Below are 14,971 nucleotides of genomic sequence, written 5' to 3'. Positions count from 1 at the left end.
CAAGCTAATATACATGTAAATGACAGCAAGCGTCCAAATAAATCAAGTAAACAATACTCATACAAGCGAAAACACAACAAGCGACAGAAATGTAACATAAGGCATGGGAAGCGGCCTTACCCCAAAACAATTGAGCTGAGTGTGCAAACTAAAACTAGATATGATATGGGATGTTAGAGATGCAGGGTTGATGTGAGGAATGAGCTCTGCAACATCCGGTTGGTGAGTATTGCTAACATCGAGGTTGTGATGTGCATTCCACAAATCTAGGGAAAGTGGCACTTGGTGTGAGGTTTCTAAAATGATCTTTGCATGTAACCTCTAACTGCTAAACATAGATCCCTGAAACAAGGGATGCCTTTATATGCAACCTTGGGAGAAGCAACCCATGCATGGAAGTCTATTTTTTTGGTCCTGGAGGGAACCAATCAACTCAGCTCCACATGCAAGAGGTTGTTTGATTGCTTGAAGGAAATGCGCATTTTTGGCTGGGAGCTGGGCTAACTGCCTAGGAGATTTGTGCAATTTCTAGACAGACCAACTAACTACTCCCTAGATTTGCACAAATTCTCGGTTGAGCATCCTTACTCGGGACAATTGCGTAATTCCTGCTCGGAGTGTTGACTGGTAGGATTACGCAATCCTGGAGCCCAACAGGCTGCCAGACAGGATTGTGAGATTTCTGGAGGGAAGGCTGGTTTGGCTCCAAAAATGGGTAATTTTCTAGGGGAAGCTGCTCAACCTGTAGCTGGACCAAGTCCAGGTGAATAGCTTGTGAGGGGAATGCATCAAGCTGTGATAGACAGGTTGCGTTTGTGCAAGAAAAACAATGAAGCTAGTGAACTTGACGAAGCAAGGCAAGCTACTATGAAGGTTGGAAGGGAGGCTCCAAAGTGAATCTAAGGCAAAAATTTGGAGGGTGGTTGTAACCGCTACAACACTTGGCGACACACTGGTAGAACCCCAACATTCTCAATGGACCTTGTTCATGAAAAGCAAGTCTAACACCTCCGGAAGTATTGTTCAGTTCTCATCTCCTCTTAGTTTCCACACTAGCTTGATTCTACGCTGTAGAATTTTCCAAGTTCTTACTCGATTGACACACATTCCAAGCCAAGGAGACACAGTTGTTTCAATTTGGATTGAGGGGTATATTGATGCACAAGCAGTATAGTCGTCAGAGTCTTAGTTTCATCTCTGGTGTTGCTCCACTACCAGCAAGCCTGGACAGTACCCCAACGGAGTCACATAGGAACATAAGCATGGCTCCACTGCCAGCAAACCTGGTCAATACCCTGGCGGAGTTACTTGCATCACCTCCCTTCACAGGAAGCATTTCTCTTCTTTCACCTTACTCATTTTTCATTTTTTCATTTTTTAACTGTGCATAACACTTATTCATTTCATAGGTAGAAGAGGGATCCTGACATATTGAGAGAAGAAGAGGTTTTTCCTGTAGAGAAGTAGTTTATTATATCTCTGACTTGCCCGTAAAGTTTTTCCCCCTCACCTTACTCTACTTGATTGAGCTGACAAGGGTTAACCTAAAAGCAATCGACTAGAGTAGGTGACAGTAGTTAGCATGCAAGCATTATGTTTTCACCAAGGTTCACTTTGAAGAGTATGTATTTTCTATCGATGTATCATGGAATAAAGGCAACAATTTCTTCCTACAAAGGAAGGATGACAAATAACCAAGTAATGATAGCATCACAAGGCCTCTTGTACTTTACCCAGCTTGCTTCAATAGTCATACATGGTTTCATGTGAAACTATTCTATGAAATGAAACAAGTGAACTAACAAACAACAAAGCAGAGTAAAAGTAGAAGCAAAAGAAAAAGCAAAGCAAGAAAACAAGTAAGTAGACAAACAAAAAAACAAAGCAAGTAGGAAAACAAGCATGCAAGCAAGCAACTCAAAAGTAAACACTACTCTTACTCCTAAGCTAACAATGCATGGGTCATCTCACATGAAGTAATACTTCCAATGCAACCATCGGTGCATTGGTTGACCCATGTTGGTGAAGTCATGGTTCACGAACAAGATAATTGTGCGAACCAACAAACAAGAAAGATATAAAAGTGAAGGAAAACACACTCCGAGCTTATAAGTGACCACAGAACAAAGATGAGTGAAAGTGCATGACATGCATTTTGTGGTGCTACCATGATGTTGTGCTACACCACATGCAGATGGTGGGTGTATGCATTCTCCTGACTATGACATGCAAGCAAATGTGAGAAAGGTAGACCACTTGTGTTGTGCATGTGTGATTGTTGTGTAAGATTCCTCCAATGCATGAGCAATGGGATTGTGTAGTTCGAGTGGAGGAAGAAAAATCTGGGTGTTTGGCTGATCTTCTATGCAAAGGAGAGAGTGGTGAGGAGCCTTGAGTGCTTCAACAATTTCCTAACTGGAAGTGAAACCAAGCTTAGGACAGTGAGGGCATGACATAACCATCAGCTCGGGCTAAAATGCTTCGATAGTCTGGGGCGTTTCAACTTCATTGACAGATAGATCATTGTAGACCCGTATCTTGGATAGATTAACAACGGTTGAATCAACATCGTGATCAGATGAGGAAATGAATAGATCACAACAACCAAGATTAGAAAATTTGAGATTTTCATTGGCGTCCTCATGATTTTATGAATCAAGCAGACAGGTAGATGAGAAGAAAATATGTTCACCCTCTGTGTTTTCAAGAAGATAATGACCGATTGAATAGATTTTCCAAGCGACATGTGTCCTCTCTGCACTGTAATGACAGAATGACATCCAACGTGTCCTGTGAATGATCAGAAGTAGAAGCATCTGGAAATGAGTTTTCATAGGGGAAATCAGGAGTGGAAGAATCACAAGAGATTTCAGGATGAGGTGGATGAGGCACGGATGGAATGGAGTCATCCTTCATTGCAGGTTCTTCTTTAGATTCTTGCAAACATGCGTCATGAATGATTGTGCAAGTTGGTTGCATAACACCAACTCCATCGACAACTTGATCCTCGTTCACAACAAGTGAGGAGGTTGGAATGGGAGAACACAAGATTATACAATCCGGAGGATCAATAGAACACGATGACGAACGTCAAGGGAAAGAGTCCACGTGACAACCAACAGGCTTGCTAGCCGTGTTTACACAAATATCAAGAGTAGGTGGGGTGGGAGAGTGTGACAGTTCAACGGAGGCATGTGCATGATCTCCCACATCACTAGGAGGTTGTGGAGTTGTTTGATGAGGTGAAGATGGACAAACACTTTTGACAGCGACTGTGCCTACCTGTGATTGTGTAGCTTCATCACCGAAGTGTGCTGAGCAATGTTCGTGTATGTGAAGAAAATACTCAAATCTTCCATCAATAAATTCCTAATCAATATCATCTTCCTAGAATTAGTATGCAAGATTACAAAAGTGTGTGTGAAACTGTTCAATAGATTCATTGGGTGCTTTTCATAATTTCAGAATTTCTTTGTTGAGTGCTTTACGGTCATAGTGATTGAAATCATGGTCTATCTCTGCGACCAGATGAGCAAGAGAATGAATAGATTTTTTGGGCAGCATGGCACACTAATGCATTGGGTGCCCTCGAAGCATGGAGATGAACAATGTACAACTCATGTATTCCTCAAAGAATCCATGTATTTCACATGAGCCTACAACACTGATAATAATGCCTTACCAAGGCTATGTAGCCTCCACCATCAATTGTTTTATGAGACAAGTTATCCAACAGCCTTTTTAGAATGATGAAATAATTTCCATAAGACATCCATTCCATAAGAGAAACTCGGTAATTAGTCATGATAGATGTGAAGAGATTCAAAACAGATGTGAGGACTCAGCTTGTCATCTAGCACTTCCTCTACTGCCAAAATGTGGATGGTGTTGGACCTGCTAGCATGTAAGGGGATCTCCCCGGTAAGAAGTCCCAATTAGACCTCAGACCATTTGGTGTAGGATTCCAAGTGGTGGGCCGTAAGGTAATGCCTTGACCGCGATGTCGCAAAGAGGCAAGTAAGATAACTCTATCAATAGCAAGGGTGTGACTGCTACAGTGAGTCAAGGAAGGTGTATGAGAGGTTCTAACATAGGTGGGTGAGATGAGGGTGAAGGGGAGTTCCAGGTTGAAAGGAATTAGTCCCAACTCGACGAGGAACACACAACACACAGGAAATACATAGCTTCCGGTGGAGGATTCCACTCGGATGCAATAGTCACAACATGCAAGGTACGATAACACGTAAAATACTCACAAATCAGTCTGAATGAGAGCAATGGTTGTTACAGCAAGGTTCATGTGAAAGGTTTGTCTGATGTCTGACAGAGCAGTCGACATGGACAGGACAAAATTAAAAACATATACAATAAATTTTCATTAGTATATTATGCATTACAACAAATGAATCAGTTCATATGCAGAGCACAAGTTAAAGAAACATGTATTACAAGTGTTAAAGATCAGTCTTACAACAAATACAATACATGTGTGAAAATGTGTTGGATCTTATTATATAAATAAGTATAAGTCCCAATCATATAATACATCCATGTAAACCTGCTAGCCCCAACAATGGAACATTATAGACACATCCGCCTGCTCCTCTAAAGAGATGAAATAGCTCCGTGTAGTGGAGAAGCCAAGGTGTGTTACAATATTGTCCCAGCTCTTTGTTGGCTTATAGGGGCCTGACCCAAGTTTGGAGGTGATTTAGCCAAAGAAATCCTAGTACTACTGGCCCTTTCAGCAATAGTCCATGGAGCGTGGACTAAGGTCTCACCTGTAGTAGTATGGGAGGGTGCTAGAACGAGGTTTCCACACCCTAAATATGTCTGATGTTTTCAAGTGGTTTACAATTCGACCCTGCATGCATGTCGCTATGCGCACTTACCTGTGCCTCGTAGCCTACGATGTTGCCTTTGCGTAGCCCTACTCGAGGGCCGAATAATTTTGTTACCCAATTCCTTATTATTAACCCGATATTAGTCAATCACTTACCTTATCAGTATGTGTCTAGATATATTTAGCAAAGTTCAGTACTCATATAAAAGCGCGCGAAAAAGAAAACACTATAACTAAACAGGAAATAACATCAGAACATATACACAAGATTTGGAATCAAACTTCTCTTTATTATTCTTCTTTCCTTGGTTACAAACTCGACTCTACCCTACCCACTCAGCTGTTGGGGTCTGCGCACTCAGCTGTAGACTCAACTAGGCCTCTACGCACTCAGCTGCAGAGCCTCTTCCTACTACTACAACCCAAAGCACTTAGACCTTTTCTCTATACTTCTATCTCATACTTCGCTCTTCCTACTTATCTTCCCCTTTCTCACTTAGATATTTGCTCTATTTATATAATCCCATGGTCCGTGGACCATGGGTAGTGTTAGCTACCTATACCAATAGGTTTCATATTTCATGATTGGCAAAGAAAGTTCCAAATATGCTCTGCTTTGGTGATGCAAAGATCCCATATTTTCAAGGAAAGGCAACATGTGTATATAGCTTGAGGTTGTCTCAATTTTGATGGATGGTCCAACAGCCTAATCTGGATCATGCCATGTTTCATGTTTTTGTTGTAGAATAGAGAAAGAAGTTTTTCCAAACTGTTTAATCTTGGCAGACCAGTAGTTAGCTAGAGAATTAAGGTTCCCAACTGCTTAATCTGGGACCTTGGAAGCAATAAGGGTAGCCTTAGATAGAAAGTCAAAAGAAAAAGCCAAAAGAAAAGAAAAGGCACATAAGGGTCTGCAAGTCTAAGTGCACCCTCCATGAAGAAACAAAAAATGCTAGGCAAGTAGATGGGTAGGTAGATGGGGTTGCAGAAATGTCAATCATTTCAAATGAATTTGCTGCTCGAGCATAAAGGAACAGCAGTGCATAGAGAAGCTCCTCTTCTCCATCATGTTGCAGCAAAGCAAAGGAGCATGACTAACTCCCTTTTTCCCGTTTCACATTCATTACTAACATCCCTTCATCAGTTGTGTTCATGAACGAATTTAAGGTTTTATGTTGGTTCTTATTCCTTTAAAAGCCACATTTCTTGTCTAAACTTCTTTTTATTTTGATCTACTCCCTAAGCTAAGTTGTTTTTATATAAACTTAGTGATATCACTCCTCATTCACCTCCTCCATTCATATTAACCCCTAACTTCTTATTATCTAAATCCCCTATGTTACCCTTTCCCTATTATTATAAACACTATGGTGTATAAACCCCAAGCACTCTATAAATATCCCTTCCCCCCTGGCATTATAGCCATATGTTCATAGTCAGGGATTAAATTGACATCTGGTCAGTTTAAGAACCCAAACCCTACCCCTTTTCCCCCTTCAGAATTTATCTGAACCATTAACCCCTTCATTTGCTAAAGAACCTTGTAAATAAACCCATTTTCACCCCTAACCTGCTCATTTGCAAAAGCACATGAAAACCCACTTTTTCATTTTACCCACAGTTTGGGCGCTATGCGCGTTTTTATAAAAATACATTGAAAACCATACAAATCGCCGAAAGTCCTAAAGTCCCCGCCGGGCGCATCCTCCAAAGAAAAATATTATTTTATTCCCGCCGCCTTCCGTATTGACCTGGCACATTAACGATCCATCGACTGTCAGATTTGGCCCTTTTCATCGGACGACTCTCATACATTTTGGACTGGGCCTGACGTCTGAAAGTTACCTTCCGAAATTTGTCAGAGGGTGACGTCAGGCCTCTGCCACGCGTCACCCCCAAATCGTATCAGAGCACCCAACGACAATTCCGCTTCCGTATAGAGAGCGGTGTGATATTAAACCGCTTACTGTTTCCGGTTTCAGTGAACCCGCTTTGCCAACGTCACTGCTACATCACCGCCGCATCAGTGCCCCCGTCCGCCACTGCTCTGACCTGCCCGCCACCTCATCATCCCCGTGGACCACTCTCAAGCCGCCACGTCCCTCGATGACGTCATGCTGACGTCATCCGACCTTGACCCCCACCTGATGACGTCATGCTGACGTCATCCAAAAAAGGCGCCAAATAACCCAAAAGTCTATATTTTGGCCAAAATTCATGTTTTTCGTTACTTTTGCGAAAAATACTGTTACTCCCCCTGCATGCATTTTACGTCCAAATCCATCGCCGACCAGTTGAAATCAACCAGGAGACCGCCGGTGCTTCCATCCCACCTGCATTTGCAAACTTTGCCAAGAAATTCACCAGGTATTTATCAAATTTACCTCCCCTGCGCTCGGTTGTGTCCATAATTGTCTGAAACAAAGTTAAAAGAGTGGGAAAGCTTATAATTTACCGGCAAATCCCCTGTGGCTAGCCTCCGTTTTCAATTGTAAAGTCGAAATTCACCTGCAGAGCCTTGTTTAGCCAAATTCTCACAAAACATACGGTTAGTTCGCGCATTCGTGAACTAATAACCCAAACCACACCAATTCACCCTGAAGAGAGTTTTAAGGCCAAGCATTTGCTCTAGTAGTTCTCTATGCAGTATTCCAATTGCTGCTGTTACAATTTACCCTCTCTTCCTTGCAATTCACCTCTATATTGCAAAAATACTCCTCTGTGTTGCTCTGCATAGTAACACCAGTGCATACAAACAGAAGCCTAAAGTAACTATGGATGCACCAGTAGCTCCTGTAGCCTTGAACATTGCTCCATTAAATGCCCCTCAGAGCGAATTGGAATGGCAACCATTAGCAGACCTGTATTATCAAATACCAGAAGAAATGCTAATGCACAGCAAGTACCACATCCACTTGTTAAACAAATTGAAGATTAAACATGAGACTGGAACAGATGTATTGGGCATTTGGGATTCTTTCCTCCCTCTCTTCCAGCTCCCTCAGGTCAACCAGTTTCCTGACCTAATCCACCTATGTGCTGAATGCTACGACGCCACTCAGAGGGCTGTGATTGACCCTTCAGGCTCAGCTGTTTTCTATGTCACCCCTGAAGCCATCAGAGAGATGCTGCACTTCAAAACTGAGAAGCAATTAGTCCCTTTATCACTGGTTGATCTGATAAAGCAAGGAGCTAAATTGACAGATGCTCAGGTCACCAAACTAAATCAATTGTACATTGACTCTAACACTATGAAGTACCCTCCCATTTCTCATGTTTACCTCAACCAATTGGGCAGGGACCTTGTAGACATGATCAGTCCCATTCTGGGCTATAATTCAATTGAATTTGTTGATGAAACTGTGCTAGTGATGATGCTCATGTTTTCCCCTGGCAAGTATCCAATCTGCTATGACTATGCCACCTACATATCTGACAAAATACATGAGCAATTAATGAACTTGGCAAGAGAAAGGGTGTTCAGATACACCTCTTACATCTACCACTTAATTTTGTATTATCAACATGAGAAGTTTCACTTTGCCGTGAAGAGAGTGGATGCACAAGGAAATCAAAGGTCAGTGGTTTATTGGTCCTCTGCCTTCCACTGCAGATCTTGTTCTCCATATACTTATTGTGAGTTTATAGACCTCTTCATCCACCCAGCCATGCTCACCTCCTCCTATACTAACTGATGAGATGCAGAGGATTCTTCAGTTGTCCAAGGTATACAACATTGGGGATTGGTACTATTACCAGCACCACACAGTCATCAGAATATATGGGTGTGAGTTGCCCCCATACAGATTGCCCAAATATGTGCCCATGAGATTGTTTGCCCTTGAATACTTCAGGCAGTTTGGGAATGCTGATGTGCTACATTTTTCAAGCAAAGGCAAGAAGGCACAACTCAAAGTAAGAAACCAATTAGGCCACTTCATTTACAACAAAAGGGAGGAAGGTTGGCAAGAAGCAGACAAAATGCTAGAATCCCTTGGCCTACAGACCAGTTTCCTTTGGAAACCTTATGACCCTAATCAATTCATAACTTTAAGAAGGGTCAAGTATAGGCTGGCTAGTTATGACCACGTAAGGTTGCCTCATATAGAAAAATATGCAAATCAAATAAAGTGGAGGACAGGCACCTTAGATGAAGTTGTCACACAAGAAGAATTAAATCAAAGAGTAGTTAAAAATCTTCAAAATATGGTTGACTTAGAGCTTTGTGCACAGGTATTTGCTCTTCCAGGCACTCAAGTGGGAGCAGCTGCCTCATCCTCCACAGCACATCAGCAAGCAGCCAAAGCTACTGATCAAATCTCTAGCAAAGGCAAAGAGAAAGAGATGGAGCCAGAGCAGCCACCACATGAACAGGTACATCAGCAGGAAGTGCAGCAACAACAACAGGTACAACAGCAACAAGGGGGGCAGCAAGAAAAAGAACAACCAGTGCAACAAGAGCAAACATCACAGGCCCCGAAATCCACCAGGCAGCAAGCTCAGGACACTCTGCCTCCTAGGCAGGAGACAACAGTGGAGGCCTCAATCCTCCAAACCCCACAAAAAGAAGACATAAGCAGAAAGAGGGACAGAGAGACTCCCCTCACAACATCAACAACTCATGGGGAGAAAAGACACAGAATGAATCCCCTTTCTGAGGAAGAAATGCCAATAGGGCAATCTTTGGGCATGGAGGCATCTGCAAGTTCTTTCCAGCAGGAACAGGAGAGGACAGTGGGAGGAGAAGTCAGCTCCTCAAGCCAGCAAAGAGGAGCTGAGGTGGGCATCAAGCAACAGTTCATTGATATAAAGAAGAGGAATGAGCCCATAAGAGTACAGCTATATAATCATTTGTTGAAAATGGCTCCCACTAACCAGCAAAGACTAATGTCTGCATATGATGTCCAGGAGGGCAAGATGATCATGAGCCACTTTATGCCGGCCGTGTTGTAGCCGCAGTCAGCTGCAGATTACATAAGGACCAACCTTGAGGTCCTTGCCAAGGACATCCACCCAATGGATAAAATCGAATTACATAAGCAAATAGGTGAGATGGTGTATGCTTCCTTGGCAGATAAGACATTGGAGAACTACAGGCTAGAAAATAGCCTAAATAATACAGCTGCCCAACTTGAGTTGGAGAGAGCATCCTCTCAAGCAAAGGACAACAGAATCAAAGCCTTAGAGGAGATAATCATAGAACTTGGGCATGATCCCAAGGACATCAAGGCTGTACAAGCATTATTGAAGTTAAGGGATGCATATATGGTAGCACTAAGGAAAATGTTAAAAGTCCCAGCAACCATTCACCCACAAACTGGAGAAGTTGCCCAGCTGAGACATGACCAAGATGCATCAGCTATGCTAGTGTCCCTATACAAACAGCTGATCCAAACACAAGAGAAATTGGGAGAATCAGAGGCTGCACAAGCTGCACTACAGGCAGCATTACAACAAAAAGAAGGAGGACAAACATCTCAGCCTCCTCCAGAGATAATTAAACTGGAGGAACCTCCTCAGACTACTGCTCCTCCTACTGAACAGACAACACCATCTACATCAGCAACTGCACCAACAACAGAGCAGGCTCCAAGCCTGGATATGAAGAAGCTCAAGAATGAAATCTAAGCCCTGGAGGCCCAAATGGCAGAGCTAAATGAGGCCAGGGAGAGTCTAGCTAAGCTCAACGAAAGATATGACAAGTCCAAGCAGACTGTAGCAGAAAAAGGAAGGGAAATAAAGGCCCTTAAGGATAAGATAAAGGAGCTGGAGAAGGAGCTCACACTTGAAAAAGTGATAGCTGAGCTTAGGACAGTCTTATGGGCCAACATTGGCTAATCAATCACTGATCAATGGCAATACATTGAGACCATTCATGAGCAAATAGAGCTCATAGGGAAAGCACATAGAGAAATCCAAAGAGCAAGCGCATCTCTAGGCAATATGCCTGAGGTTGCCAATAGAATGATTAATGTCCTTAATAACAGAACAAGTGCTCAGCTGGCAGCAATGGGAATCTCCAGTAGAAGTGAAACCATCCAGCTGATAAAGAGGGTCCTCACACTAAGAAACCTGGTACAAACACTGGAAAGAAGAAGCCAGGATATGCAGACAGAGGTTAATAAGTTCACGGACAAATTTGTGGCATTGCAAAACAGAGGCCTTCCTAGCTTACTGAACAACGCAGGAAGACTACTTTCTCATGAACATTATGCCAAAAGGGTCAACACATTCGCTACAAATCAGATTACAGAAAGACCCAGCACTTCAGAAGAATCAGGGCAAGCATCAGGGCAGAGTCTCTACAACAGGGTTGAGAATTTATTTTTCATTATGAATGAGATCCAACATTTGTTTGAAGTGCCTCCAAATTTCTACAAATACATAGAGGTAGATGAGACTCTAAAGGCAATCCTGAGACATCAATTGCCCACACAGGAATTCTGGACCAAAATGATACAAACAATACTGTAAACCAGAGCCTGTATTCAAGTTTTTCTTTTTAATATATAAATTATCATGCACAGGAAAATTTTGATAAAATCAACATGCATGGAGAAGAATGGGCTGAGCCAACTCAGCAAAATTATTCGGCCACTAAAGCAGCACTGACAGTCACAGGTGACAGGGCCGAAAAGATACAGGAGGACAGAGCCACAAAGACACGTCATCCAACATTTATAACAGAACATTCAACCGACTCAGTGGCCTCCAAAGGTCAAAAAGTCTTCTGACAGAATTGAAGAGCATTTATGTTGTATTCAAAGCTGTAATAACTTCTTATCTGTTGTTCTGTACAAGTTGGTGAACATATTTATTTCTCAGATGACTTAGCGCCTCAGATATTTTGTATGACCGTTTGTATATATACCCCCCTCGCATAAGTTTGCAGGGTGGTTGTTGATTTCTCTTCTAGAGTTTCTTATGCTGTAAATTTCCAGAGTATTAATACAAAAGTGATGGAATTTCCAAAGCTATGTGTTATCTGAGGCATTGTGGTGTTTTGCTGAATGTTACAGGATTCCTGCGTACTTCATGGCACAATAAGTTTCCCTTAAAAACTCTTTGTTATGTGTTTCTTTTGTTGTCCTTTCACATCTCATTCATATTTCTGTGTTTCATAGTTAATGGCAGAGAAAAAGAATAGTTCCAGGATTTATCCACAGAGTACCCTGAACTCAATCTATGTTGTTATAAATGTCTTTCTTCAGTTATAGTCATAAGGTGTAATTCTTAACTGCTGCATCTCCAAACTATATCTTTCACAGTGATCGTTGTTTCAGGAATTCAAGTTTGCTCCTGTGCAATATATCTCTTTCTTACACCCCCAGCTTAGTGGAAAACTCTTAATTGCTTTTCACTGGTTAATCACAGCTCATAATCACAATTTAAATTTTGTTTCATGATGTATTTGAATGGCCCTACAGCTTCAGCAACTCAACTCAATCCCTTAGACAACCTGTAGCCACAGACTCCATTGCCCAATGGACTAGAACTATCTGAAGATTTCCACCCTAGCTACAGAAGATATCCCTCAACCAAAACATAAAACCAAATCCTGAACTCATAACTAGCCTAAAATCTTCACAAAACAGAGACAAATCTTAAAGAGAGAGCCCTCTCTGATTACAGTTTGGCTAGAAGCTGTAATCCAAAGATTGGTTAGTGGTTACCCCGGCCGTATTCCCTTGGGAGTCAAAGGGAACAACCTGGGTGTTAACAGGTAGGTCGATATTACATTCAAAACTTAGGGTGGACAACCTTATGACTCTAACATACACTTTGCGCTCTGCGCCCACAATTCGCGGAGTTTTTACAACAATAATACTCAAAACTTGGGTTTTGAGCCCGAAAACATGTTGTGGGGGGATTCCATGCCCAACAGGCCCCTAGCACAAACATCGTGACTCGCCCTCAAGTCACTCGGTCGGAGCGGTGATCTTGGCATGGAGTCCATCTAGTTGGTTCGAAATAGCCCAAATGTCGACAGTGCACTAAGCTGCTACCTGCTGAACCTGCTGCATTCTTGCTTTTGAACCCTCAGTTCCCGGCGTGCTATGCTGCATCTGTGCATGAATCCCTTGAATCCGCGCAAGCTTTCCTTCAATATCTGCCGTAATTGTGAAAGCTTCATCAATCCATGGTTGGACGCGTGCTTTTAGAACTGCTTCTTTATGGCCCGTCGTGTCCACCTGCTCTTTTAAAGCCTTGGCCTACTGCATCCTTGCAAGCCACTGAGTAAGGACTACTATCTGTACAGTCCCTCTAATGCTGTCATATTGTTGCTAGAGTTCGCGTGCCTCGGTCTCCAACTACTGAATGTTGGGGTCCTCCTATAGCATAGTGAGGACTTCCAATGCCTGCTCTAACATGTTGGTGCAGTCGCGGACTGCACCTCCAATCTCTTCCATCCTTACTGCAATAGCACTACCGCATTGCTCTCTGAATTCTGGGGGAGTGGAAGGCTATGCTTTCAATCGTAGCTTGGAAATCTGGAGATTCAGCTCCAACTATACTCTTGTTGTTTTCTCGCACACATTTCAGATTCCACTTGCTAAAAAATGGATGCCCACTTCTATTGGTAGGTCTGCTGCAATGGATAACTCTGGGATGTGTGGGAAAGCATCATCAACTATCTATTCTGCGATGCCAACTCGTCCCGCTGCAAGCTAAGATATTCTATATTAATCTTTTTCTTGCTTAGAACCTAGATCACGTGGCTCTCTCTGGCACGGGGTTTTGCTATTATCCCATCATGTAGCTGATAGTATGTCACAGGGTAGGGAAATGAAGTTAAGGCCAATGCCTTTCATTGTATTCAACGTCATCCAATACATTGCGCTTTCCAAGACCAGCACTCCTTTTGGCACGGTTATTGTATTGGCCATCTTCATGCGGATCATCTGTTCTACTTCTAACATGCCTACTGCGACGTGGGTAGACAAGGTACCCTCCTGCGGGGGCTGCACCTGTAGCTCTTGCATCTGCACCCTTAGGACCCCCAACACAGTCTGATGCTACATTATAAAATCTTTGAGCGCTTCACTAGTGACATCATGAACTGTCTCGCCGATATCATGGAGATCACCTTCTGTTAATGTGATCAGGTCAATGCACAGCTTTGAGGCATTGACCTTCTTTCTGGGACCCGATCTTTTTGCGATGTGTGGTCATTTGAGCTATGTAGAGGTGGTTCTTGGGTCCACGCTATCCTCTGCAAGTTCCATATCCTCTGCCTCTTATCTTGAAGACCCTGCTTGGCCCTATTTTTCCTGCACTGTTGTGGCCTCTACTGTCTGCATTGCTGCTGCTACTTTGGCAGCCTTCTTCTGCTCTGCGGCTGCCTGTGCTGCTTCATATACTGCCCTGACCTTGGCTACTGCTTGTTGGTTCTACCTTTTCTCGGCCAATTGGGTGATGCGCTGCTTGGCATCATCCTTCCTTTTCTGCACTGCCATCTTCGCTAACTCCGCCAAATTCGAGGCACACCACTTGGGAGGCCATGTCTCTAATACCATAAAGATCGTGTCGTTAGTGCCTATGAATGGGAGCTTTGTTCACTGGAGTGCCAAATATTTTCGCGCCCTGATGTAGATATTGTGCATGTCTGCCTTGAAGTTTGTAAAACTCTACAGACTCTTGTGCATCGTTGGGGACAGGCAAAATCTCCTATTAATCCACATTCGGATGCTCACCTCCATGAGAACCCAAAAAATTTTGATGTCGCAAATCCGTTTCACATCCTTGGTGGCCCAGAGCGAAGCGTACTTTGCAGGCTATGGTAAGTCTTAGTCGACGCTTGGGAACTGGCTATCCTCCAGCAATTCTCCTACTACTAGCAAGTTGGATAAGAGTAACCACACAGAGTGGAAGGTCTTACCTTCTTCCTGGGCCTCCTGGCAGTTGAGCAAAAATTCCTCGCATAGGAATTAGGCCCAATTGAACTGAAGCCCTTTGCGCACTGCTCAGCCAGCGTGACCACCAGTGGTGGTACCTCATCAGCATGGCATTTTCTCATTACTTTGTTGGCCAGGAGTTTTGGTGGCTACGCACAGCCCCTTATCCTTGATGCTAGAGATGGCATAGGCCCTCCTCTTTTTCTCCAGTTTATACCTGGCCTTCATGGCC

Source organism: Pinus tabuliformis, chromosome J, assembly GCF_031772625.1.
Source record: "Pinus tabuliformis cultivar Carrire ecotype Pingquan chromosome J, CPIR1, whole genome shotgun sequence".
NCBI lineage: Eukaryota > Viridiplantae > Streptophyta > Pinopsida > Pinales > Pinaceae > Pinus > Pinus tabuliformis.
This window is presented reverse-complemented; position numbering follows the sequence as displayed.